General features: G+C 44.9%; 1 protein-coding gene across 1 annotated transcript in view; it reads right to left on the bottom strand.

The window, feature by feature from the left end:
* LOC138245650 (UDP-glucose 6-dehydrogenase-like) overlaps positions 1–27,260 on the bottom strand; it is a 111,418-nt gene that overhangs the window by 2,889 nt on the left and 81,269 nt on the right. The gene's annotated exons all lie outside the window — the stretch shown is intronic.

Genomic DNA, 27,260 nt, shown 5'->3' with positions numbered 1-27,260 from the left:
CGTCGTTTTTCTCTTAATTTTATTTTGCTAGCGTTCAGAAGGAGGTACACCTATTTTAGGGTTGCAATAGGCCCCTCGTTGTAGTTTTTTCTAATATATATCTTTATATTTCAAAACAGAACCTAAATATTCCCTATGGCCACGAGGACACATCATACACGGACTGCACAGTTCTCATACTTGTATGCTTTACACTTCTGAGAACTGTTTGTCAGTGGCTATGGAAGACATATTTAAAGTGACTTTGGCCTTCATTATGAGTTCAACCGATTTATGTTCGGTGATACCGGGTGAAGGGAGTCGTTCTAGAATCTTCTATTCTGTTCTGAAAACCCGCACCTAATTACAAGTTATTTACTCCCGAATAGGGACTAACGCAGGGACTAGAGCACCATGCGTTTTGCCTTTCTGGTTACATAACAGGCACAATTCTGCACCCATTTACGGGACATAGGCAGGAGTGTATGTTTAGGAGACATATCCTGAAGATGACAACAACATGAATAGCATTAACAAAGGGTTCAGAGGAAGTGGTCACCGGGGTGGGGTTTTATACCAGATGGAATGTTTAGTGCTTAAGGGACACAATACGTTTTCTACTGCATTTAATTATCACAGTATTATTCTCTCTTTTTGGAAAAATGTAGGGCAAATGATGCACTTTAAGGAAGATTGATAACATCTAAATAATTTAAAGGCACATTTGGAGTAGTCTTGTGTGGTCTCTATTGAACGCACCAGTACTAAGGGATATTTCTCCATCTGATTTCACTTGTAAATATATGCAATTAGGTTAATAATAAAATGTGGAAAAATGTTACTGCATGGGTACTTCCCAGTAACACTGCCCCTCCTTTGCCATACACAAGATGTGGGTTTATGAATTTCCATGCCATTCTGACCACCAAACGCAATACTGTTTCATGTACGTTTCTTTTTTAGAAAGAAACGTTCCCTGCAGAGCACATAACCCTCTGATATATAAAATACCTAACAACACTGTGTCATAGTCAAGCCAAGGCACTTCTATTTGCAGAGATGACAGTATTATCACCGGGTCTTTTCCCGCAGCAATTCTGCAAATTGAACGGTAAGTGTTGCTTAAACTGCTGCCTATACACGCCATTCAGTTCTCCACTACATGCAAAGCATGTGCAGATTGGATGTGCGCTAGTAAGCGCAGCCTGGCATGTGCACATCATGCTATTGCACACTATTCAGACCACTGTTGTACACACCCTATGGAGGCCTCTGATATTTGCATGTTACCACTGAAGTCTCAGACTAGACCTACGCACTCTACGTAGCTCAGAGATTTGCGTACTCCGCATATATTGAAGCTTGAATTTATCGACTGAGAACTATCAGATGCGCATAGGATTTAAGATAATCCACTGTAGAAAAAAAGCATAAAAAAGTGAAAACGCAGAGCTCTGTAGAAGGAGCACCCGTTTCCTTTAAAATGTGCCTCATGCCACACTTATGTGAAAAATACCATCCAAATAGGACAGCCCTTATTTTGGATGCCCAGATACATCTTGAGTGCAAGTCCTACCCTGTCACAGCGCACTGTATTTGCTTCAGTTTCATCGCCTAAAATGCTTTCACTATGGTTGAAGTGTGTCGTTTGGTTATTATAACAGATTTTCAGATCATGGTGTTCTGTTTCACATTATAAACGTTCCAAACATAGGAGGAAAATCTGAATTGGACTACCTAGAGTTACAGTTACTTTTGGCAGGGCCGGAATGGGAACCCAAAGCAGCCCTGGCATATTGTCTGAGCAGCCCCCATAAAGTGCATATTAAGCAAGCCTAACCACTACAATAGGGTTGACGGGGTTCTCCCACCTCTTCCCCCGCCCCCCAAAGAAAATGTGGGAAACAAATGGCAAAAACAGTGCATTCTACAACACACTTTTCATTATATGTTCAAATGAATTAGTTTTTAAAACATAGCAAATGATGACCTTACCGTGCACCAGGATACAGCAATCTTGGGGCTCTTCAATGAGTCCCTTACCATCACCCTCTAACAGTGCCTCTCATCTCTCCATATCCCCTCTCTCACATTTATAGCACCACTCTTACCAGCATAGGGTGTTGGAGCACTTTACATCACACACACACACACACACACACACACACACACACACACACACACACACACACACATATACACACACACAGGAATAAAGAGACAATGAATCATACATGTGTAATTCAGTGTATAGAAAATGTCACATAAGACAAAGGGAACTGCAATGCATAGGATTCATATGTCATCCATACTGGTAGGCATTTTTTAAGAGTGGTTGGTCTGGGGAAGAATAAACTCAGGATTCAGAATGTAACACAGTGGTTAGGATTGACTTTACTATTAACAATATATTTCTATCCATTTGAACAAAATTAGGATAACCAAAGACTGCAAAAAAACATAACTTTTTAACCTGTACCATGCAGATGGCAGTTCATAGCTCCCTGTGCTAGATTATGATTGGAACTTATGAACTGCACAGTAACACAAAGTTATTTGTGACAAAAGCAGTATCCCACTGAGCAGTGCTCATAAAATACTGTTCTATGCAGCAGGCAAATAAGCCCTCTGCACTACCTTAGATGAGCCAAAACTGCCACTAGACAAAACTCTGGCCTTGGCTTTTGGTGATAAGTTTTGACAAAGCCAATAGGTCTGGTGTTGGCTGTCAGCCTTTTCGCTTTGTCAGTGCTTGTTTTGTTTTTGAAAAATTAAGAAAGCTTTAGGGCCTTAGTCAATCAAAAAAAAAGAATTGGCTAAAAGCAAAAATATTTTTTGGTCTATAAAAGCACACATTGCCATTATAGTCACTGAAGAGAATTACTATCTGTGTGGATGTTGGCCTTGTGAGAGAGCAGAATGCCATCACTCACACCAAAGTCAACCAATAGCTAAAGCAGGCTGACCAAGTGCCCCATTCTCTATGCTATCGTGGGAGGAAGAAAAATTTAAATGACACAATAACTGGCTAATGAATGACAATAGAATGCATAACGCTCATTTGAGTATAGTATATGTATTATTTTAGTACAATCCAAGGTCTTGGATAAAGTCAGAAATAAAGAAAAGAAGGGTGCACCATGTATGTGCTAATTAGTCACAGAAAAAATGTGTTTAATTTATGCTGTGAAAGATTCTCTGGGTGTTCCCTATTGTGTTGCCTCAAATAAGTTATCAGCAACTAACTAAGGGCCTGATTTAGATGTTGGAGGTAAAAGTCCCATCATTGAGTTTTAAACTGAAAACCCATCCCCTGCCTTGACGGTCTGCCCGCCTTATATAGAGGTTGGGGGTCCCATTGCCGAAAACCCACATTGGAACCGCCATCTTCGCCAAGAAACACCAAGAGGGAAAAGTCAATGCAAGGGGGGACCCCAGCCACCCTTTCTGCTGTGCAGATTTGGATGTGCCTTACTGGCAAGCAAAAAGCCCTGGTTCCACATCCATTTTCGACTGGACATGACTGGACAACACCTGCTGTCACTGCTGCCACTGACCCACAGAGTAAACACAACTTTCCCCAATGTGGGACTTGAAGGTAGGGACATTGCATTGCCAGGGTACGTTGGGTGCCATTATATATCAATGGGGTAATCCATAAATTCGTATGACCAAGGTATCAACTATTACAAGCAAAAGCTGGTCCACACAGATAATTATGATCTATTAACTCAATTAAAAAAATCCTGAAAAAACATAACTATGACTCCCACCCAAACTGGCTGAGTCCAAGAAGAGAACACTGTTACTTTCGAACTCCGAAGAGCTACTCGGGTGATCTGTTTATAAGAGGCCCCAAAACTTTGATTGTGTTTGATCATTCTTTTGCTTTGCACTGACCCTGGCTTGAAGTCATTCTACAAGTTGCATTTACTTTTTTGGATATATTCCCCTGCCTGACATCACACTTGCATTTAAGGGAGCCCTTCCCCACAGATGAGGAGTCTGGTGGCCTTCGCGGTTGTCGTATTTCTGTAGTCAAAGCCTTAATGGTGTTTGTAAGAACCCAAGTTGCTCTTATTTCCCTGTCCTGATGAAGACCTGCATTTAAGGTCCTAACTGACCCCCCTTTAGCTTTCAGGTCGAAAAGTCGACATTTTATTTATGGCCTATATGGAAAAGACTATCCACTAGGAGAAAATATGGACTTTGGAAATGCCTTCATATAGTGGAAGAAATTGTAATGGGATATATAGACAGGAATGGCTTCGTTTGATCTTTTGAACGTTGTGTTGTCTTCTCCTTTGTCTATGAACTTAATTAAAAGTACTTTTTCTGAGCACTCTGTTGTATTTCATTGGAGCAACTGTTGTATGTAATTTTTGTATGCATAATATTGATTCTAAATAAAGTTTTAAATGTTCTCATATTTTTGTGTGATGTAATTGTTTTGCACTCTCCCCTCTTCTACGTTCTGTGGTCAACCAAATCCTTGGATGTGTGGGTGGATGGGAGCCATAGTTATGCTGTCTTCGGATGTGTTAATTGAGTTATTATATCCTGATTATCTGTGTGGACCAAATGGTTCTTGCATTATAGGGTACATTGGGTGGGCACTGCACGGGAGATCGAGACAACTGTAGGCATATACATGTCACAGTCATTTTTTTACATCATTGTGACATGCATATGTCAGGGAGACAATTGTGTCACACATGGCTGGGGGCACAATGGCACAACACACATATTGTACACATACACAACTGTCAGTGTGCTGTCATTATTTATTGCCAAGTGAATGCTGGCACTACCATGACAATACAATCACAGTTGTCAACCGTGTCCATTGGAAGGGGACCTGTACTGGTAGGTTTTTGGTATCTGTTTTGTATGTGAGTCAGTATGTGTATGTGCGTGTGGACTAGCTGGTTGAGGTGGAGGAAGCTGGAGTGGGTGGCAGGGTTGTGTCTGTATGTGTGTCACTTTACATGTGAGATCGATTTTGTGTATGTTGTGTTGCAGTGTGACACTTTCAGGTGAGTGTTGTTGTTGTGTGGCAGTCGATGTCATGATGTGTGTAGCTGTGCTTTTGTGTGAGTGTGTTTGTGTAGTTGAGTGTGTAGTTGTGTTGGTTGTAGTGGTTGTATGTGGGTGCAGTTTCAATGGTGTGTGTGTTGTGCCATGGATGTATGTCAATGTGTGTTTTCGCCATGTACTGTTTGTGTTGTGTTGGGAGTTGTAATGGATGATGGTGTGTATGTGGGCGTGTTGTGGTGTGTGTAGCACAGGGGGACACATATTGCAAGGGTACAGTGTGTGTATGTCACTTACCTCTATTCCATAGCCCTTGCCATTGTACGAAGTCCATTGTGTCCCGCCACCGTCTTGCTCTGTCAGCAAGCCGTTGCCAGTCCATTGTTTGTAGAGCTGTAACATCTAAATACGGCAGGCGGAACACTATTGACTTGATAACGTTTTCGGGTCCACCACCGACGTGGCTTGGCAGTAACACTGTCAAGATCTAAATCAGGCCTTAAATATGAATTTATGAGATCTGTACCGATTTCCTTGCTGTAGATAATATTATAAAAAGAGTAGCACAATATTTATTTCCAATTTCACTATTTTCATAGGAGGTTAACAGGGAGCAGGCTGCAAGAATTGTTTCATAGAAGTCACCATTTTGTGTACTCTATGTACTTTCAAAGAGTTGTCAACATTCACTGGCTAAAAATGACAGCTGATATTCTTCCCTCTCTCTGTCTCTCAATGCCTGTTTTTGCTCTATTCCCCCTCCACCTTCCCTCTCTGCCTTTTTTCTCTTCATCTTTCTCTCACTTCTCTCCCCGCCTCCCTCCAGCTCTCCTCATCCCTCTCTTCCTAAACTTGCACTACTGTGACTGTAACTTCCTTCAACCATGTTTTCTTGGTCAGGCTAACGATGCCCACAAGAGGTGTTCATCTCTAGTGTGAAGCCATCATTGCGTTCTCACAAGGCAATAAAAATCAAGATGAGTTTGCTCAATGCAAACTGCTTACATCTGTATTACTATCTGAAGGCCACTCTCGTTCTCATGACCTCTGCTAGATAACTGCTTGTATTCATTGTAAGAATTTATCATGTGACTGCTATTCTGACTGGTGCACAATTGGGGTGTATATTTGAGAATTGCCTTCTGTCTAGGTGCTAACCTCGATTAAGCAGTGAAATGAGAACCGCTGGCCAATTGACTCTGTAATTCAGAGAGTATTCATTAGGGTGAGCGTAAGCATACAACCTCTTGGATACTTAAATATACTTCTACATCTTGTGCACTTAAAGCCATTTCATTTGTTTGTTTCAGTGTCTTTTAAAAATCCTTCCTTGCTAGTGGTCAGCCCTGCTTCTTTGTCCCTCCTTCTTTCTCTCAGGGAGCAGGGAGAGAGTACTACATCATTGCGTTTTGGTTTATTATCTGTTCTTTGGCGAACTATTTTTTTCTTCTCTTCCTGCTCCTCTTACTGTTTGTCTGTGTTCAGCTTAAGCATCCATGGCTACTTGCATTTTAATACAGCATTCCTCCCTGACATCTCCTCCCATGTCGCTGCGTGCCCCTCCCACTCACCCTTGTGCCTAGTGCTTCAGTCCTGTCACTCACTTCTCCTGTCACATTACTTGTTTTATTTTACCATCCATTGGTGCTAAAGTACAATGAAAGACATGCCTCTTCGTACTTCTTCTGTGTCTAGTTTGTGCTACAATCACTTCAGCGAGGTCACAGCGTGATGAGCAGAGGTAGCATTGGGTTCTTGTTCTAGCCATTGGTTTAAACTACTTCTGTCCTTATCATTGTGCAGGGGGAGGCCTGGTGGGGCTTTCTTCTGTACTGTCTTGGTGGCTGCTTACCATATCAAAGTTGACAACAATGCAGAAGGTAAGCACTAGAATCAATGTACGGTGTTCCACTGAGTTTGAGTCCCTTACAAAAGCAGGTAATTACTACCATGCCTGTCCCAGACATGGGTGCCTTTTTGACTTTAGTGCCAGGTGCAGGTGCAAGGCCGGTAATGCTTTAAGAGTACGCTACGCTGGAACCGTTTAGCTCCACAGGCGAATAGCAGTGTGCGTGGTGGTTTGGTTGTATGGACAGCATGCTGTGAACTGACGCCATAACCTGCAGTACATCAAAAAATCAAGATGCGTAGCGCCTTGGTAAGTTGAACTCCAGGAATGGATGTAAAGACGTGAGTTTGAAAGCTGCTTTTGTCTTTGATCTTTTTTTGTAGCCTGTTGATAAATCTGCAGTTCAATGTCTGCTGTTCTGTTCTTCCTGGATTTAAACAGCAGTGAAAGGTAAGCTACCCCACAATGTTTTCAAGTAGAGCCATGGGCAGGGACCGCTTGCCTTGTACCTCCTCTGTGAGGGAAGCTTGCATAGTACCTTATCTGTGAGGGAAGCTTGCATTGTACCTTAAGAAGCTTGCATTGTACCTTCTGTATGAGGGAAGCTTGCATTGTACCTTCTGTGTGATGGAAGCTTGCATTATACCTTCTGTGTGACGGAAGCTTGCACCAGTTCCTAAGTAAACTACCTCTATCTTCCTATCTATTCTATGCAGCTCTCACCCATATATTTCCACCATGCCACATGATTCCACTACACAAATACACTCCGTACCACACAATTCCACACTCCACAAGTAACAATTAAAATACAAGGCACAAATTTACACTTCACACCACATACATCCCCTACACTCCAAAACAAAACACATAAATAAAAGGCATTGCCAATAGGTCTAACTCTCGCAAATGCGAGACCTGTTGCATTGCAAATACTTGTTTTTCTTTTGTTAATAGACCCTTTCAGGCTGGTGACTGAGGAGATTTATTTGACACCCCTTTCTCTCACCATCTCTCTTTCCTCACCTCTTTTTCTGTATCTTCTCTCTCCCTTCGTCTTTCTCTTTCTTCCTCCTCTCTCAGTTCCTCCTTGTAACTGGGTCACCAGAGGTAAAGACAGAATAGTGGTGACTTTCTCTACTCTCTCTCTCTCCAGCTCTCGCCCCATCTCTTTTTCTTTATCCCCTCTCCCACCCTCCAGCTGTAATCCTCTTTCTAGCTCTCTCTCTATCTATCTTACTTCCTTTCTGTCTCTCATCCCCTTCGACCCCTTTCTTGCTCTCTCCAACTTCTCCACCACTCTGAAGGAACAGGGGGAGAAAAGGATTGGTGGTTCTGGGTATCCATCCATTGAGCCCTGGTTGTCTCTCACAAGTACCTGTTGAGCCCTCTCCTCCCTTGCACCAACAATACAGAGGCTCACTGGGGCGATGGCACTAGAGTCAGTCACATAACCTCTGACTGGTAGCACTGGTAATTTCAGAGGAGTCACATCAGTTTTTTTCGATACTTTTGCAAAGCTCCACTGGTCCTTAAGAAAAGTAGACCTTTTAGCTGTCTTTAGATCTTGCAGTTTTGGGTGTGTGTTGTATGATGACAATTGATTGCCCCAGGTGGCTAAAGCTGTATAGAGGCGAGTCCTAAGTTAGCACTGGAAAAGTCAATAAGCTGCACCTATTGAAAATCTGTTGTCTGTCAATGTGTTTTTTGTTTTACATGGTGGACAGCAGTTGACCTGCTGTGCAACATGGCTTAATGTATAAAAAAAAAAAAAAAAAAAAAAAAAAAGCACTGTGAGGTGGCCAGCTTTGATGTTCCACAGCAGCTCAATTGCCGGTCAGCATGTAAAAAAAATTGAGAAAGCTAATAGATTTTGCATAGGCAAAACCTATTGGCTACTTTTTCGTGGTACTTTTTTACTTAAATCTTTGAAAAAAAATCATAGCTCTGGTTCCCCCTTAAGCTATTTTAATGATCTTGATGTATGTTTGGTCATTTGATTTTTCTGTATTTTACTAAATTGGTTCAGGAAGTTTATTCTGTCCTTTATTTTCTTAAATTGTGGACACTGCTTGAGTTTTACATGCAATTCTTTGCAGATTGGGTGCTGCTTGTGCTGCAGCTTTTCATGAAGAAATTGTGTCAGAACTGTACACCTACCCAGAGTAGAATTATGTTTTTAGAGGTACTTCCCATGGCCCTACACATGTGACGCCTCGAGGACCTGCGGCACCCCCACTTGCGGACCGCGGTTAGCTCAGCGGTCTGTGTCCTGGATGGCTGTTTCTTCCTTGGGCCGCGTTTTGAGCTGCGCTTCAGGCCACTGCCTATTTTCCGGTCCACAGCACAACCGGTACATTTTTCTTTGGGCACTGTTTCACGATGCGCGTGCATTTTGCCCTTATAATCTCTCTTATCTGTTTTTTCTGTCTTTTTTTCTTGTTTTCTCTTTCTTTGTGGCTTCTCTCCTAGCCATCTTTTCTTCTTCCCAGGAGTCTGTGTTTCCTTTCTTGCATGCTTTGCTTTCTCCTTTACACCATGGCTATTTTTCCATTCACTCTAATGTGGCTTTTCCCAATTCAAGATGGTGTCTTCGAAACTTTCTGCGTGTCACATCCTGTTTGCCAGTATATAAGCACAGTTGGTCTTCTGTTCATTGCGTTGCAAACACTTCCGTTCTGGTGGTGCTCCTCACTCCTGTATCCGGTGTTTTTTGGATTTTTCCAATTTTTTCTTGTCTGCAGTTTTTGCTGTTTCCAGTTCATATTACGCTTTTCTTTTTTCTTACCTCTTTTTCAGGAGTTTCTTGCTTCTGAGGTTTTTCCCAGGATTGGGTTTTTTCCTCTGGGACTCCTTCTGTATGTCACGGTCTGCTTAGTGCTACTCTATCAGCAGCTCTGTGGCTATTGGGAAGGGTGGCCCTTACCTTGGTCAGTCCAGAACCAGCAAGAGACCAGGTGGTGCCTCGAGATTGACAGATGACCACAGTAAGAAGCATTCAGATCGTGACAACACGCATCTTATTAATCCTGTTCTCTTATCTCTATATATTGTTGTAATATGTGGAAGTGAATTTCTTATGTAAGTAGGGGCATAAGTGTTATTTAATGTTTGTTGCTTTAAGGAATGTAGAGTATAGAATTCTGACTAGGTCATGAGAGAATGTTTGGGTTTGATTTGACTACTGACTGGTATGCTGGAAGAAGAAGGTCGTGGGTCTTGTCATTGAATAAACTTCTACTTTCTTCAAAGAGATAATTCTCCTAATTTTATTGGATGCGCGATTACTGCAATTTATGGCGACGATCTTAAACTTAGACCCACCGACAGTGAAGATTTAATCCTCATCAAGAGTGCTGATCGCCGTTGGTGCATGTGTTTTGGGACCTGTGTGTCGGATTGAAGACAACTCGTGCTGGAACTACATAGGGAAGAAACGGAGTAATATACGAGTCAAGTGAGAGCTTGAAGGCCTCCAACGGTTGCACCAACAACGAAGGGAGCAGCATTGTTCGAAGTGGGCACAGAGTTCCAGGCAGTAACACGCTCTTCGTGTACTACAATTGTACAATGCTATTAGTAGACAAGCTTGAGGATAAAACTTTTAAAATTGTAAACACAATATATGTTTCTTAATCCTATTCTCAACTGTAGTAAACATATAATTATCTATTCTGTGGTTGCCAGGTATGCCATTTAACCCTGGGTAAATCCAGCTAGGATATAAGTGAATCTATCTGCCACAAAACGTTTTGTAGTAGGAGTCTAATGCAGGGTTCAAGGTATGATTCATTAATCTTCCTTGGACCAAAAACTAGTCACAATTCTTAATATCACTCTTTAAGCTATGCCCCCAAAATTACCATTTAGAATTGGTGGAAAAGGGATGCGTGCAATCAGTAGTTTTCTATTTGGAAAGTTACTGTCGATGGAGCTGCCACACAGATGGCAAGTATGTCCTCAGTAAAGCAAGCAAATCTCGGATGAAAGAGTACAAGTACTTTGTACTGTATTCAGTTGTGGCAAATGTGTTTTTGGACACAGGACTGTGTCTAGCAGGAAAAAACAAAGACAGTTGAACCATCTAAAAAGAACAGATAAACTCACAAGGCAGAAACCAGCTGCAAATGTGTAAATGCGACCTGGGCAGAAATAATTGGGTGAAGCTTAAACACAAGTGAGAGGTGTTATGTTGCAGTGGCCCCAGAGACACAGGCAGATTTATGATTTCACCTAAATTAAGTACTGAGTTCACACAAGGAACTATGTGGAAGGAATGTGAAGGAGGGGAGACCGTCTGAAAACACGGGCACACTGATGGAGTGCTAGAAACTTATTAAAAAGAGAGTACTTTGATTAGCATGCGGCCGTGGAAGGACATTGGCTGCCAACCACTGGCTGCCAGCCAGAAACTGTACTTGGTTCAGGCTCCAAGGAACAGCAGAAGAAAGCGGAAGTGGACCTTGATCCTGAATCTGCTGACCAATGAGAAGACAGAAAATGCGAGTGACCAGGAAGCCTATGAATGGCAAGTATGATGGTGAGTTCTAAGCCCCTTTTTAAGATTTTTAAAAAAAATTAAAAAGACTTTGCAAGTACAGTGCTCACCCGCTGTGCAGGCAAAACCTAAAAAGAATCAGTAGACCAGTCTGCCTCAGCTTTTGTCTGTGCCCCTATAGTCACATCTTCAATCTCAGTCCACAACTTCTCATCATTTTTTTATCCAAAATATGTTTGTTGTAGTTTTTGCCATTGCATTATTATTATATATATATATATGTATGATTCTGTTTACTGTCATATGGTTGCACAAGCGGCTGCTCGTGCTTATCACAGGGTGCATTGTGATATAAGTTAGAATTGTTGACAGTTACTTACCCCTTGTCAGTTGATCCCTGGTTGGCTGCTTGTGTGGTCGCCGCTCCGCTGGTGGGATCACTTTGGAACCATTAAACGTCTTTACTGAGTGTTGGTAGCTTTTCCTCGTCATTAACACAGTCTTGTTTGTCGAATCACTCCTATAGGTTGATATTTACCTACTTTTTTCTCTTTTTTGCCTCCTTCACCTCATAAAACTTAGGAGCCTCCTACAGCAGGCAATGATGAAGTTTGTGCATGTTTGTATAATAAATATGTATGTATGTTACAAAAAGCAGTCCCCACTGTCTAGTTATTGTTAGAGTTTTTTTTCTTTTGCTAATAACTTTGGGGGTGTTTGATGAGTCTTCACAAAACTTTCCAAAACAAGTTCATTCACCTCTGCTCCTTCTTGGAAGGTTGTGGGGTGATCTGTCAAGCGGAGGTGAGAAAAGGGGGGTAGAGGATGCCAAAACCCTTTTTCAATGCAATTTCTATAAAAAGATACAAAAAAAAATGGCTGTACAGAATTACACTAAATTTGGCAGAAAGCACAAATCTTACCCAGAAGGCAATGCTTTTGTGATTTTATATAAATCTGTTTAGCCATTTGGTGAAATTAAGGTTAAAACAATGAGAAATATATAGGCGGTTGGTCCCACATGACTGCACAATAGAACGTTTTCTTGGGTGGTAAATGATTTTTTCCCTCAATCTAACGGTTTGGTCCAGTGGGACTGAGTGATCTTATTGGTTGGCCAAAACTTGAAAAAACATGTTGTGGCCGCAATTACAGGACACTGGGACTCAGCTCCCCATGTCCTGAAACTTAAAAAAAAAATAAGTGAATTAGTAGGGCTAAGGGTAGGGGTACCCTGACCCCTAGCCCTGAAATTGTTTTTTTATGGCCTGCTGATCTCACTGGACTCTTGCTGTAGAATTTGAAGGCTGCTGTGGGAGTTCCACTGGACCCAGAAGAGCCTCCTCTGTAGTCTCACAAGCCTCTCAAAAGAACAGATGAAGGGGTCAATCGTGGCAAGGGTTGGCCAACCCCAGTACATGCACAGCTGATGGCATGGCGTTAGCGGCTACCAAGGCTGGGAATGTGTAAGAAATTGGGTTGTTGGTTGAGGGGAGTATAGGACCTTCTCAAGCAACGCCACAATCCTTGTCAGAGTGAGCCACAAAAAGTCACTAAATTAACCTGTGTTTAACCCTCTGGTAGCTTAGCACAAAAACAGTCAGGCTTAACTTAGAGGCAATGTGCAGCAAACAAACAGTGAAAACAGTGAACATCCAACACAATAGAAATCCCACACCAATTTAGCAAACTACCGAAAATTTTAATATTTAAATTTAATAAATTATTGGACACCAAAAGGAAAAAAATCCAATCAGTAGAATCAGAGCTATCCATTTTCAAAGATTTATGGTAAGTATAGTGCTAAATGGCTAAATGCACAATGCATCAATCGTAGTTATCTGGTCATGATAGCCGGGGGAAATTTACAAGTTCAGGACTACCGTGATGGAGTGCAGGCCGGATACAGAGACCAAATAAGTCCTGCTGAAAAAGTTACTTTCTAAGATCCAGCTTGAAGAGTTCCATTTGCTGTGGAGGAGGCTTTGAGGACCATGGAGAGCATTGCGGATGGTTGTTGCTGAAGTACGAAGATTCTATCAGATGTCGCGGATTTGGTAGTTGATGGAGATTCACTTGGCGGTAACCGTGAGATGTTTATGTTGTAAAACAAAGTGAAGATCTCACGTTGACGTTCGTTGCTTGTGGTTGCTGTAACGCAATGTATCGGGTTTACTGACGCTTCATGCTGGTGATCAGAGAAGCTGGCAAAATCTTGGCACAAACTGGCCCCTTCATATTTGCGAAGAGCCCAATACTTAAGGATTTTTCCTTTCTGAGTCAGAAGAGTGCACTTTGATGCCAGCCAAGGGTTTAAGACCTAGGGAGATACCTCTTGGGGATCAAGGACTCGCTCGTGCAGAGGCCAGCAGGACTAGGGCAATTCTAGTTGCAGGTCCGGGCAGCAGGTATGCTGGGATTATATAGGGAGGCCTCTGGAGCTCATTATGTCTTTGTAGCTCAGACAGGAGGTCAGTCAGCTGACGCTTGAGGGTCACTCAGCATGGAATGAAGGGAGCAGGTCCAGTCTTCCTTCTCAGCAAGCAGGGCAGGACTCAAGTAGTGTCCACATGCCAAGAGTGTACTGGAGAGTGGTTCTAAGGGTCCACTTTTTATACCTGATGCTCACTTTGAAGTGGGAGAAGCGTATGGAGTTTCCTTCTACAGAGGTGTCTGGAATTTCTTGCCTCCCTGCCAAAGTCCTTTTTGTTTGAGCTGGACCAGTGCCTTTGATGTGCAAGTGAACTAAGTGACAACTCTGCACCTCACTAATCCTGTATGTCCCATCCTGCCAACAACCAGACCCTATATTGTGATGCGGTTTGGGAGGAATACACAAAGACTAGCTACACCTAATCATGTGACCCAGGAACAGTCTCAGGCACCAAAAGGTTAGTACAAGAAAATGCCAACTGTCTAAAAGTGTTATTTTCCGAATTGTAACTCAAAACCTAACATTACCATAAAGAGGATTTTAAATTACAGTTCCTTAGACACCAAAGGTGACTTTCCTATCTGCTCCCAACCAAAAGTTAGCACTTCTTAAATGTAATACAGTAACCCAATGTTATCCTAGGGGAGAGTTAGGTCTTGCAATAGTGGAAAACACATTTTAGAGTTTTTCACTAGCAGGACATGTAAAACTTAAAAGTACATGTCAGACCTTTTAATACAATGAACCTTGCCCTGTGTGCTGTTTAAGGTGTTGCCTATGGGTGACTTATATGCATTAAAAAGAAAGGATTAGGCCTAGCGAAATGTTAATGCTGCCAGGTCGAAAAGGCAGTTAAAAACTTTACACACACATGCTATAATGGCATTCCTGAGATATGATGGAAGGACTACTTAATTGTGTGGCATAGTCAGTGCTGCAGGCCCACTGGTAGCATTTAATTTAAAGGCCCTGGGTACACGTAGTGCCACTTTACTAGGGACTTATGAGTAAGTGAAATTTTCCAATTGGCGTAAGTCAATTTTATTGTGTTTAGAAGAGAGAGCACAAGCACTTTAGCATGGGCTAGCCATGGTAAAGTGTTCAGAGTCATAAAGCCAACAAACACAGGTTCAGAAAACAGGAGGGGTGAAGGCAAAATGTTTCGGGGTGATCCTGCAGAGAGGGTCAAGTCCAACAGTAAGATAATAACATCTTACTTTACTTTAACAAAAAAATACATTAATTTGCAGAATAAAACAAGAGAAAAGGTTACGTTATAGTTGGGTTTGCTAATCATATGAAACTTTACATTATAAAACCCTGAAAATTCAGTGAAAAAACAAAGGTTAAAGTGGCATTACAGTTAGGTGAAAATGTCAGTCTGAGCTCACATTTTTTTAAATGCAAAAAAAAAGTCACTGAAATTCCTCATAGTTTACTGAGCTAAGTATAGCTTATGACCTCATATATCACATCACTCATGATGAATTTCAGTGATTTTTTTGTGTTTAAACTTGACATTATGACTGGCATTTTCCCATAACAGTCACAGGCATCCTAACCCCAAGGTGTAGTGTTTGGTGCAGGACCTGGCCTGCAGCCTGGCCTTGCATCCAAACCAGCTAGTGCCTCACCCCCTGCTCTAAATAGCCTTTGGCCAAGGGCAGTGTGGGATTGGGAGCAATCCCACCTTACCACCCCAATGGACACCCTAGCCCCCCTAACGTATGGCTTTCAGCAGTGAGCTGCATGGGTTTGGATGCAGGGTCTGGCCTCGGCAAGGCCCTGCACCCAACCCCACACAGCTCATGGATGACTATGTGATGCAACAAGATAAAGCATGTCATTTTAAGTAATCAAGATCTACTGACTTTGCCAATGGCTCATAACACCAAAATATAAAAAAGCAGGCCTATAGGCTTTATCAAGGAGTCAGCACATCAACATAAATAAATCAGCTCTATTATCCTTGTCAAAAAGTCACCAATAACTGTAGTGAAATGTATATTTCATATATTCACACATTGCAATCCTTAATAAAAGAGATTTCCATATAATAATTAAACAAAAAAACATTAATATGTCTTTTAGTCTTTTTTTAAACATTTTTCAGAACACACACTGTCCTCATAGAATTAACCACAAGGGGCTCCCTGCACTCCAGCTAAAGCACATACATATCCAGCTCAGCTCAGAGTGCTTTAGAAAATATGATAAGCTCTCTTGGGGTCATGGATTTAATGACCCAAAAGACTTGCTGTGTTTATTTTTTAAGTGTTGCTGTGGTGCTGCATTGCTCCCTACAGCCACAAAAACATTTAAAAACATGGTTGGTGATTCCCCTTCTAGGGGCACCACCAGGAAGAAAAAAAACTAATTTAATAAAGCCCTTGTGAGCATTATGGGGTGCTCCTTGCTGGAGCAGTGAATAATAAATAAGCTGCTACTGCTGCTCATTTATTTTTTAAATATTAATGGGTGCCAAATGTGGAGGCTGCAGACGGAGCACCAAAGCCCCTGTGGACTCTGCCTGCTCCCCAGCCAGCACCCTGGTTGGAGCCAGCCACTTTTTTTTGGAACCATGGATGCCCCGGTGCCCAATGGGATCATTCACATATTTTTACGTTGGGGCCACAGGGGAGCCCATGAGACCCCTGCTGGATTCCCAGCAAGCACCAGCTCCATTCCTTTGCTCCTGTCCAGGAGAAGCAGCTTTTTTCTCTGCTCCTGTTTGGTCGGAGCAAGGTTATGGTTCCTGCCTGCAAGAACATGGGCTGGTAATTGAAGTTCTCTCTGCCCATGCTCTTGCAGACAGGGAACAGCAGTTTCCTAGGGGATGGGGTTCCTGGGACACTGCTTTATTCTGGCCCCAGGTGATGGAGTCCCCGGGGTTTGTAAGAGGTTTGGGGAAGGGGCCTAATGCCCTCCTCTGCTACATTTCGAGTGCAGTCCCGGGGCTGGGGTCCCTGAGGCCTCCATGGGGCACAGGGAGGGGGGAGTGAATGCCCCCTTCCACTAATGCTAATGGTCGGCCCCAGGGGTTGGGGTCCCTGGAGCCTCCCGGGGGCTAAGGGAGGAGGGCTGCATGCCCGGCTCCCCTAATTTCAAGGGTTTGCCTTGAGGGATGGGCTTCGCAGGGCCTCTGTGAGACTTGGGGATAGGGGTACCATGCCCCCTCCCCTAATTTTGAGGATGGGGGCCGAGGATTCAGTCCCTCGGGGCTCTATGAGGCTCTGTGATGGGGGCTGCACGACCCCTCCACTGATTTTCAGGATCTGCCCTGGGGATAGGGTCCCCAGGGGCTCAGAATGGTTTGAGGGGGGGGACTTTTCATACTCCTCCCCTTGTTAGAATATCAGCTCAAGAGATGGAGTCCCAAAATCCTTTCGAAGCTCGGAGAGGGAACCACATGCCCTCTCCCCAGTAAGAAAACAATGCACCAACCCCTGGGTCCTGGCACCTCTGGTGTGTTTTTTTGTTTTTTTTTAAAGGGCAGGAGCAATCTGAGTTTCCCAGCCTTCAAGAGCACATGCAGGGAATCAAAAGTCTGCTCCAGCCAGCTGGAGCATTTTAAAACCTCCTGCCAGGTGGCAGCATACTTACTCTCCCTGTGGGGGGGCTACCTGAGATACAGTGCGTGAGCTGGCCCCAGGGGATGGGGTCCCTGGGGTCATTAAGAACTCAGGGAGTTGGGCTGCATGCACCCTCCTCTGTACTTACATGTTGGCCGTGGAGGATGGGGTCATATGGCTTATTGGTAGTCATGGAGAGGGGCCAAAATGAGTATTTTGGTTCCATGGGATGGGGTCCCCACAGCCTATAAAAGCTCAGGAAGAGGGACTGCATGCTGCAGGACTTATGTAGGATCAAAGCTTTTATTTATTTCATTTTTAATTATTGTGGCCCGAGAAGGAGGCTGTGAGAAGGTAGCCTCTTTCTAGCCTTGTTACCCCCACTTTTGGCCTGTTTGTGAGTGTATGTCAGAGTGTTTGTCACTGTTTTCACTGTCTCACTGAGATCCTGATAGCCAGGCCTCAGTGCTCATAGTGAAAACACTATGTTTTCAGTATGTTTGTTATGTGTCACTGGGATCCTGCTGGTCAGGACCCCAGTGCTCATAAGTTTGTGGCCTATATGTATGTGTCACTGGGACCCTGTCACACAGGGCCCCAGTGCTCATAGGTGTGCATGTATATGTTCCCTGTGTGGTGCCTAACTGTCTCACTGAGGCTCTGCTAACCAGAACCTCAGTGGTTATGCTCTCTCATTACTTTTAAATTATCACTAACAGGCTAGTGACCAATTTTACCAATTCACATTGGCTTACTGGAACACCCTTATAATTCCCTAGTATATGGTACTGAGGTACCCAGGGTATTGGGGCTCCAGGAGATCCCTATGGGCTGCAGCATTTCTTTTGCCACCCATAGGGAGCTCTGACAATTCTTACACAGGCCTGCCACTGCAGCCTGAGTGAAATAACGTCCACGTTATTTCACAGCCATTTTACACTGCACTTAAGTAACTTATAAGTCACCTATATGTCTAACCTTTACCTGGTAAAGGTTGGGTGCAAAGTTACTTAGTGTGAGGGCACCCTGGCACTAGCCAAGGTGCCCCCACATTGTTCAGAGCCAATTCCCTGAACTTTGTGAGTGCGGGGACACCATTACACGCGTGCACTACATATAGGTCACTACCTATATGTAGCTTCACCATGGTAACTCCGAATATGGCCATGTAACATGTCTATGATCATGGAATTGCCCCCTCTATGCCATCCTGGCATTGTTGGTACAATTCCATGATCCCAGTGGTCTGTAGCACAGACCCTGGTACTGCCAAACTGCCCTTCCTGGGGTTTCACTGCAGCTGCTGCTGCTGCCAACCCCTCAGACAGGCAGCTGCCCTCCTGGGGTCCAGCCAGGCCTGGCCCAGGATTGCAGAACAAAGAACTTCCTCTGAGAGAGGGTGTGACACCCTCTCCCTTTGGAAAATGGTGTGAAGGCAGGGGAGGAGTAGCCTCCCCCAGCCTCTGGAAATGCTTTGTTGGGCACAGAGGTGCCCAATTCTGCATAAGCCAGTCTACACCGGTTCAGGGACCCCTTAGCCCCTGCTCTGGCGCGAAACTGGACAAAGGAAAGGGGAGTGACCACTCCCCTGACCTGCACCTCCCCTGGGAGGTGTCCAGAGCTCCTCCAGTGTGCTCCAGACCTCTGCCATCTTGGAAACAGAGGTGCTGCTGGCACACTGGACTGCTCTGAGTGGCCAGTGCCACCAGGTGACGTCAGAGACTCCTGCTGATAGGCTCCTTCAGGTGTTAGTAGCCTTTCCTCTCTCCTAGGTAGCCAAACCCTCTTTTCTGGCTATTTAGGGTCTCTGTCTCTGGGGAAATTTTAGATAACGAATGCATGAGCTCAGCCGAGTTCCTCTGCATCTCCCTCTTCACCTTCTGATAAGGAATCGACCGCTGACCGCGCTGGAAGCCTGCAAACCTGCAACATAGTAGCAAAGACGACTACTGCAACTCTGTAACGCTGATCCTGCCGCCTTCTCGACTGTTTTCCTGCTTGTGCATGCTGTGGGGGTAGTCTGCCTCCTCTCTGCACCAGAAGCTCCGAAGAAATCTCCCGTGGGTCGACGGAATCTTCCCCCTGCAACCGCAGGCACCAAAAAGCTGCATTACCGGTCCCTTGGGTCTCCTCTCAGCACGACGAGCGAGGTCCCTCGAATCCAGCGACACCGTCCAAGTGACCCCCACAGTCCAGTGACTCTTCAGCCCAAGTTTGGTGGAGGTAAGTCCTTGCCTCACCTCGCTGGGCTGCATTGCTGGGAACCGCGACTTTGCAAGCTACTCCGGCCCCTGTGCACTTCCGGCGGAAATCCTTCGTGCACAGCCAAGCCTGGGTCCACGGCACTCTAACCTGCATTGCACGACTTTCTAAGTTGGTCTCCGGCAACGTGGGACTCCTTTGTGCAACTTCGGCGAGCACCGTTTCACGCATCCTCGTAGTGCCTGTTTCTGGCACTTCTCCGGGTGCTACCTGCTTCAGTGAGGGCTCTTTGTCTTGCTCGACGTCCCCTCTCTCTGCAGGTCCAATTTGCGACCTCCTGGTCCCTCCTGGGCCCCAGCAGCGTCCAAAAACGCCAAACGCACGATTTGCGTGTAGCAAGGCTTGTTGGCGTCCATCCGGCGGGAAAACACTTCTGCACGACTCTCCAAGGCGTGGGGGATCCATCCTCCAAAGGGGAAGTCTCTAGCCCTTGTCGTTCCTGCAGTATTCACAGTTCTTCAGTCTAGTAAGAGCTTCTTTGCACCAACTGCTGGCATTTCTTGGGCATCTGCCCATCTCCGAGTTGCTTGTGACTTTTGGACTTGGTCCCCTTGTTCCACAGGTACCCTCAGTCAGGAATCCATCGTTGTTGCATTGCTGATTTGTGTTTTCCTTGCATTTTCCCTCTAACACGACTATTTTGTCCTTAGGGGAACTTTGGTGCACTTTGCACTCACTTTTCAGGGTCTTGGGGAGGGTTATTTTTCTAACTCTCACTATTTTCTAATAGTCCCAGCGACCCTCTACAAGGTCACATAGGTTTGGGGTCCATTCGTGGTTCGCATTCCACTTTTGGAGTATATGGTTTGTGTTGCCCCTATCCCTATGTTTCCCCATTGCATCCTATTGTAACTATACATTGTTTGCACTGTTTTCTAAGACTATACTGCATATTTTTGCTATTGTGTATATATATCTTGTGTATATTTCCTATCCTCTCACTGAGGGTACACTCTAAGATACTTTGGCATATTGTCATAAAAATAAAGTACCTTTATTTTTAGTATAACTGTGTATTGTGTTTTCTTATGATATTGTGCATATGACACTAAGTGGTACTGTAGTAGCTTCACACGTCTCCTAGTTCAGCCTAATCTGCTTTGCTAAGCTACCATTATCTATCAGCCTAAGCTGCTAGACACCCTATACACTAATAAGGGATAACTGGGCCTGGTGCAAGGTGCAAGTACCCCTTGGTACTCACTACAAGCCAGTCCAGCCTCCTACATTGGTTGTGCAGTGGTGGGATAAGTGCTTGAGACTACTTACCACTCTTGTCATTGTACTTTTCATAAGAGAAAAATATACAAAACAAGGTCAGTGTATATACACATAGCCAAAAAGTTTTGCATTTCCTCTTTTCACTCTTTTCTAAGTGCTGAAAAGTACTTCTAAAACTTTCAAAAAGTTCTTCAAAGTTTAAAAAGTTTTTTTTTTCTGTCTTTTCAAAAAGTTCTGAAAACTTTTTTCTCTTTTTCTATCACTTTAACTCTCTCTAAAAAATGTCTGGCACAGGAAAAAATGTTGAACTGTCCAAACTTGCATATGATCACCTTAGCTGGAAAGGAGCAAGGAGTCTCTGCATAGAGAGAGGTTTGAGTGTAGGGAAGAATCCTTCCTTAGAACTGTTAATTAACATGCTTAGAGTACAGGATAAGGCCATAAGTGCCCAATCTGTAGAAAAAGTAGCTAATGGTTCTCAATCTGATCCAGGGACTCCCCCAGGAAAAGATTCAGGAAAGAAACTTCTCAGCCTGCCCATTACTAGACAGTCTAGCATAGTTGGTACAGAGGTTGAATCACACCATACTGATGGTGTGCTCTCACATTATACTGGTAGCCAAGCTGTTAGGGTGCCCTCTGTAAGGGACAGGTCTCCTTCTGTTCATTCCCATCATACCTCTGTATCTAGAAATGTCCCTCCCACCCACCCTGATGACAGATTGTTAGAAAGGGAGCTCAATAGATTGAGAGTGGAACAAACCAGACTGAAGCTCAAGAAGCAACAGCTGGATTTGGATAGACAGTCTTTAGAAGTAGAGAGGGAAAGACAGAAGTTGGGTTTAGAAACCCATGGTGGCAGCAGCAGTATTCCCCATAGTCATCCTGCAAAAGAGCATGATTCCAGGAATCTGCACAAGATAGTTCCCCCTTATAAGGAGGGGGATGACATTAACAAGTGGTTTGCTGCACTTGAGAGGGCCTGTGTTGTACAGGATGTCCCTCAAAGGCAGTGGGCTGCTATCCTATGGCTATCATTTAGTGGAAAAGGTAGGGATAGGCTCCTTACTGTGAAAGAAAATGATGCCAATAATTTCCAAGTTCTTAAGAATGCACTCCTGGATGGTTATGGCTTAACCACTGAACAGTACAGGATAAAGTTCAGAGAGACCAAAAAGGAGTCTTCACAAGACTGGGTTGATTTCATTGACCATTCAGTGAAGGCCTTGGAGGGGTGGTTACATGGCAGTAAAGTTACTGATTATGAAAGCCTGTATAACACAATCCTGAGAGAGCATATACTTAATAATTGTGTGTCTGATTTGTTGCACCAGTACCTGGTAGACTCTGATCTGACCTCTCCCCAAGAATTGGGAAAGAAGGCAGACAAATGGGTCAGAACAAGGGTGAACAGAAAAGTTCATACAGGGGGTGACAAAGATGGCAATAAGAAGAAAGATGGTGAAAAATCTCAAGATAAGCATGGGGATAAGGGTAAAACCAAAGATCCCACTTCAAATCTTAAACACTCTTCAGAGGGTGGGGATAAAACAAATTCTTCCTCTTCTTCCCAACCTGCACACATTAAAAAGCTTTGGTGCTTTGTGTGTAAAAACAGAGGCCATAGGCCAGGGGATAAGTCCTGTCCAGGTAAACCCCCTGAGCCTACCACCACTAATACATCAAGCTCTAGTGCCCCTAGCAGTAGTGGTACTAGTGGTGGGACTGCTGGCAACAGTCAAGCAAAGGGTGTAGTTGGGTTCACTTATGGGTCCATAGTGGAAACTGATGTAATCAGTCCCAAGACAGTTTCTGTCACACCTAGTGGCATTGGCCTTGCCACACTGGCTGCTTGTCCCCTTACAATGGATAAGTACAGGCAGACAGTTTCAATAAATGGTGTTGAGGCCTTGGCCTACAGGGACACAGGTGCCAGTTTCACTTTGGTGACTGAAAACCTAGTGCCTCCTGAACAACACATCATTGGACAACAGTATAAGATTATTGATGTCCATAACTCCACTAAGTTTCTTCCCTTAGCTATAATTCAGTTTAGTTGGGGTGGAGTTACTGGCCCTAAGCAGGTGGTGGTATCACCTAGCTTACCTGTAGACTGTCTCTTAGGTAATGACCTAGAGGCCTCAGGTTGGGCTGATGTAGAGTTTTATGCCCATGCAGCCATGCTGGGCATCCCTGAGGAATTGTTCCCTCTCATTTCAAGTGAAATGAAAAAGCAAAGGAGAGAAGGCCTGAAAACTCAGGATCCCTCTCCATCAACAGGTAAAAAGGGTATCACAGTATCCCCTAACCACCCTACCATTCAGGATACCATTCCTGTGGTGGGAGAAACCTCTCCTGGGGTGGCACCTGTTCCAAAGGAATCATCAGCTGGCATAGCTGGACTCCCTGAGGTAGAAGTACCTCTCTGTGGGATAACTAACATTGGTGACAAAAAGAGCACCATTTTAGTTAACATGGAGCATCCCTCCAACCCTCCCAGAGAAACTTTAGTGCAGAAACCCTGTACTGCCTCACAACACTTAGGACAGCATCCCTGCCCTAGTGTGGAGCTCATAGGACAGCATCCCTGCCCTGCTCCAACTCAAGAGAAACAGCATCCCTGTTGTCTCTTCCAGCCAAATGGACAAAGTTTTTGCCCAGCTATGGCTTTACTGAGACAGCATCCCTGTCTGGCATTTCCATCATTACAAATAGGTTCAGTGGATAATTCCCACTGCTCTAAACTAAAACTTACTGATAGAAACTCTGAAAATACATCTTCACATTGTTGGTTAGCTAAAAAACTTCAAACAGGGTGGTTTACATCCCCACAGGGAAGTAACCATATAGTGGATGATAAAGGGAGTAACCAGTCTATTGCAGAGCTACTCTCTACTTATCACCACTTAGACAATAAAGTCTCAACTGGCCAAGGTTAGCCTTATTGTCCTTCGTTTGGGGGGGGGGTTGTGTGAGAAGGTAGCCTCTTTCTAGCCTTGTTACCCCCACTTTTGGCCTGTTTGTGAGTGTATGTCAGAGTGTTTGTCACTGTTTTCACTGTCTCACTGGGATCCTGATAGCCAGGCCTCAGTGCTCATAGTGAAAACACTATGTTTTCAGTATGTTTGTTATGTGTCACTGGGATCCTGCTGGTCAGGACCCCAGTGCTCATAAGTTTGTGGCCTATATGTATGTGTCACTGGGACCCTGTCACACAGGGCCCCAGTGCTCATAGGTGTGCATGTATATGTTCCCTGTGTGGTGCCTAACTGTCTCACTGAGGCTCTGCTAACCAGAACCTCAGTGGTTATGCTCTCTCATTACTTTTAAATTATCACTAACAGGCTAGTGACCAATTTTACCAATTCACATTGGCTTACTGGAACACCCTTATAATTCCCTAGTATATGGTACTGAGGTACCCAGGGTATTGGGGTTCCAGGAGATCCCTATGGGCTGCAGCATTTCTTTTGCCACCCATAGGGAGCTCTGACAATTCTTACACAGGCCTGCCAATGCAGCCTGAGTGAAATAACGTCCACGTTATTTCACAGCCATTTTACACTGCACTTAAGTAACTTATAAGTCACCTATATGTCTAACCTTTACCTGGTAAAGGTTGGGTGCAAAGTTACTTAGTGTGAGGGCACCCTGGCACTAGCCAAGGTGCCCCCACATTGTTCAGAGCCAATTCCCTGAACTTTGTGAGTGCGGGGACACCATTACACGCGTGCACTACATATAGGTCACTACCTATATGTAGCTTCACCATGGTAACTCCGAATATGGCCATGTAACATGTCTATGATCATGGAATTGCCCCCTCTATGCCATCCTGGCATTGTTGGTACAATTCCATGATCCCAGTGGTCTGTAGCACAGACCCTGGTACTGCCAAACTGCCCTTCCTGGGGTTTCACTGCAGCTGCTGCTGCTGCCAACCCCTCAGACAGGCAGCTGCCCTCCTGGGGTCCAGCCAGGCCTGGCCCAGGATGGCAGAACAAAGAACTTCCTCTGAGAGAGGGTGTGACACCCTCTCCCTTTGGAAAATGGTGTGAAGGCAGGGGAGGAGTAGCCTCCCCCAGCCTCTGGAAATGCTTTGTTGGGCACAGAGGTGCCCAATTCTGCATAAGCCAGTCTACACCGGTTCAGGGACCCCTTAGCCCCTGCTCTGGCGCGAAACTGGACAAAGGAAAGGGGAGTGACCACTCCCCTGACCTGCACCTCCCCTGGGAGGTGTCCAGAGCTCCTCCAGTGTGCTCCAGACCTCTGCCATCTTGGAAACAGAGGTGCTGCTGGCACACTGGACTGCTCTGAGTGGCCAGTGCCACCAGGTGACGTCAGAGACTCCTGCTGATAGGCTCCTTCAGGTGTTAGTAGCCTTTCCTCTCTCCTAGGTAGCCAAACCCTCTTTTCTGGCTATTTAGGGTCTCTGTCTCTGGGGAAATTTTAGATAACGAATGCATGAGCTCAGCCGAGTTCCTCTGCATCTCCCTCTTCACCTTCTGATAAGGAATCGACCGCTGACCGCGCTGGAAGCCTGCAAACCTGCAACATAGTAGCAAAGACGACTACTGCAACTCTGTAACGCTGATCCTGCCGCCTTCTCGACTGTTTTCCTGCTTGTGCATGCTGTGGGGGTAGTCTGCCTCCTCTCTGCACCAGAAGCTCCGAAGAAATCTCCCGTGGGTCGACGGAATCTTCCCCCTGCAACCGCAGGCACCAAAAAGCTGCATTACCGGTCCCTTGGGTCTCCTCTCAGCACGACGAGCAAGGTCCCTCGAATCCAGCGACACCGTCCAAGTGACCCCCACAGTCCAGTGACTCTTCAGCCCAAGTTTGGTGGAGGTAAGTCCTTGCCTCACCTCGCTGGGCTGCATTGCTGGGAACCGCGACTTTGCAAGCTACTCCGGCCCCTGTGCACTTCCGGCGGAAATCCTTCGTGCACAGCCAAGCCTGGGTCCACGGCACTCTAACCTGCATTGCACGACTTTCTAAGTTGGTCTCCGGCGACGTGGGACTCCTTTGTGCAACTTCGGCGAGCACCGTTTCACGCATCCTCGTAGTGCCTGTTTCTGGCACTTCTCCGGGTGCTACCTGCTTCAGTGAGGGCTCTTTGTCTTGCTCGACGTCCCCTCTCTCTGCAGGTCCAATTTGCGACCTCCTGGTCCCTCCTGGGCCCCAGCAGCGTCCAAAAACGCCAAACGCACGATTTACGTGTAGCAAGGCTTGTTGGCGTCCATCCGGCAGGAAAACACTTCTGCACGACTCTCCAAGGCGTGGGGGATCCATCCTCCAAAGGGGAAGTCTCTAGCCCTTGTCGTTCCTGCAGTATTCACAGTTCTTCAGTCTAGTAAGAGCTTCTTTGCACCAACTGCTGGCATTTCTTGGGCATCTGCCCATCTCCGAGTTGCTTGTGACTTTTGGACTTGGTCCCCTTGTTCCTCAGGTACCCTCAGTCAGGAATCCATCGTTGTTGCATTGCTGATTTGTGTTTTCCTTGCATTTTCCCTCTAACACGACTATTTTGTCCTTAGGGGAACTTTGGTGCACTTTGCACTCACTTTTCAGGGTCTTGGGGAGGGTTATTTTTCTAACTCTCACTATTTTCTAATAGTCCCAGCGACCCTCTACAAGGTCACATAGGTTTGGGGTCCATTCGTGGTTCGCATTCCACTTTTGGAGTATATGGTTTGTGTTGCCCCTATCCCTATGTTTCCCCATTGCATCCTATTGTAACTATACATTGTTTGCACTGTTTTCTAAGACTATACTGCATATTTTTGCTATTGTGTATATATATCTTGTGTATATTTCCTATCCTCTCACTGAGGGTACACTCTAAGATACTTTGGCATATTGTCATAAAAATAAAGTACCTTTATTTTTAGTATAACTGTGTATTGTGTTTTCTTATGATATTGTGCATATGACACTAAGTGGTACTGTAGTAGCTTCACACGTCTCCTAGTTCAGCCTAAGCTGCTCTGCTAAGCTACCATTATCTATCAGCCTAAGCTGCTAGACACCCTATACACTAATAAGGGATAACTGGGCCTGGTGCAAGGTGCAAGTACCCCTTGGTACTCACTACAAGCCAGTCCAGCCTCCTACAGAGGCCATCTGGGACCCCAGCACAGGTGCCCCCTTATATTATTATTAAGATTGAGGCCGAGAGGTAAGTTTAATAGTAAGCACTTTTGGAAAGAAGCGTCGGATTCAGCAGAAGCGATGTCTGCCTCTGCATTCTGCTGTCTCTCTCCCAACCGCCACTACTAGAATCCCCACTCCCCGCATTCTCGCTAAGGTGGATCGAATGTTAATCAACATTCGATCCACGCGCCACATCCACGTGCCACCTGGCCCACTTAAAGCCCTGCTGAACCCCTTTATATTCTGCTTTACATTTAA

Source organism: Pleurodeles waltl, chromosome 7, assembly GCF_031143425.1.
Source record: "Pleurodeles waltl isolate 20211129_DDA chromosome 7, aPleWal1.hap1.20221129, whole genome shotgun sequence".
In the NCBI taxonomy this organism is placed as follows: Eukaryota; Metazoa; Chordata; class Amphibia; order Caudata; family Salamandridae; genus Pleurodeles; species Pleurodeles waltl.
Note: the sequence above shows the minus strand (reverse complement) of the source record. Positions and strands in the feature narration are given on the sequence as shown.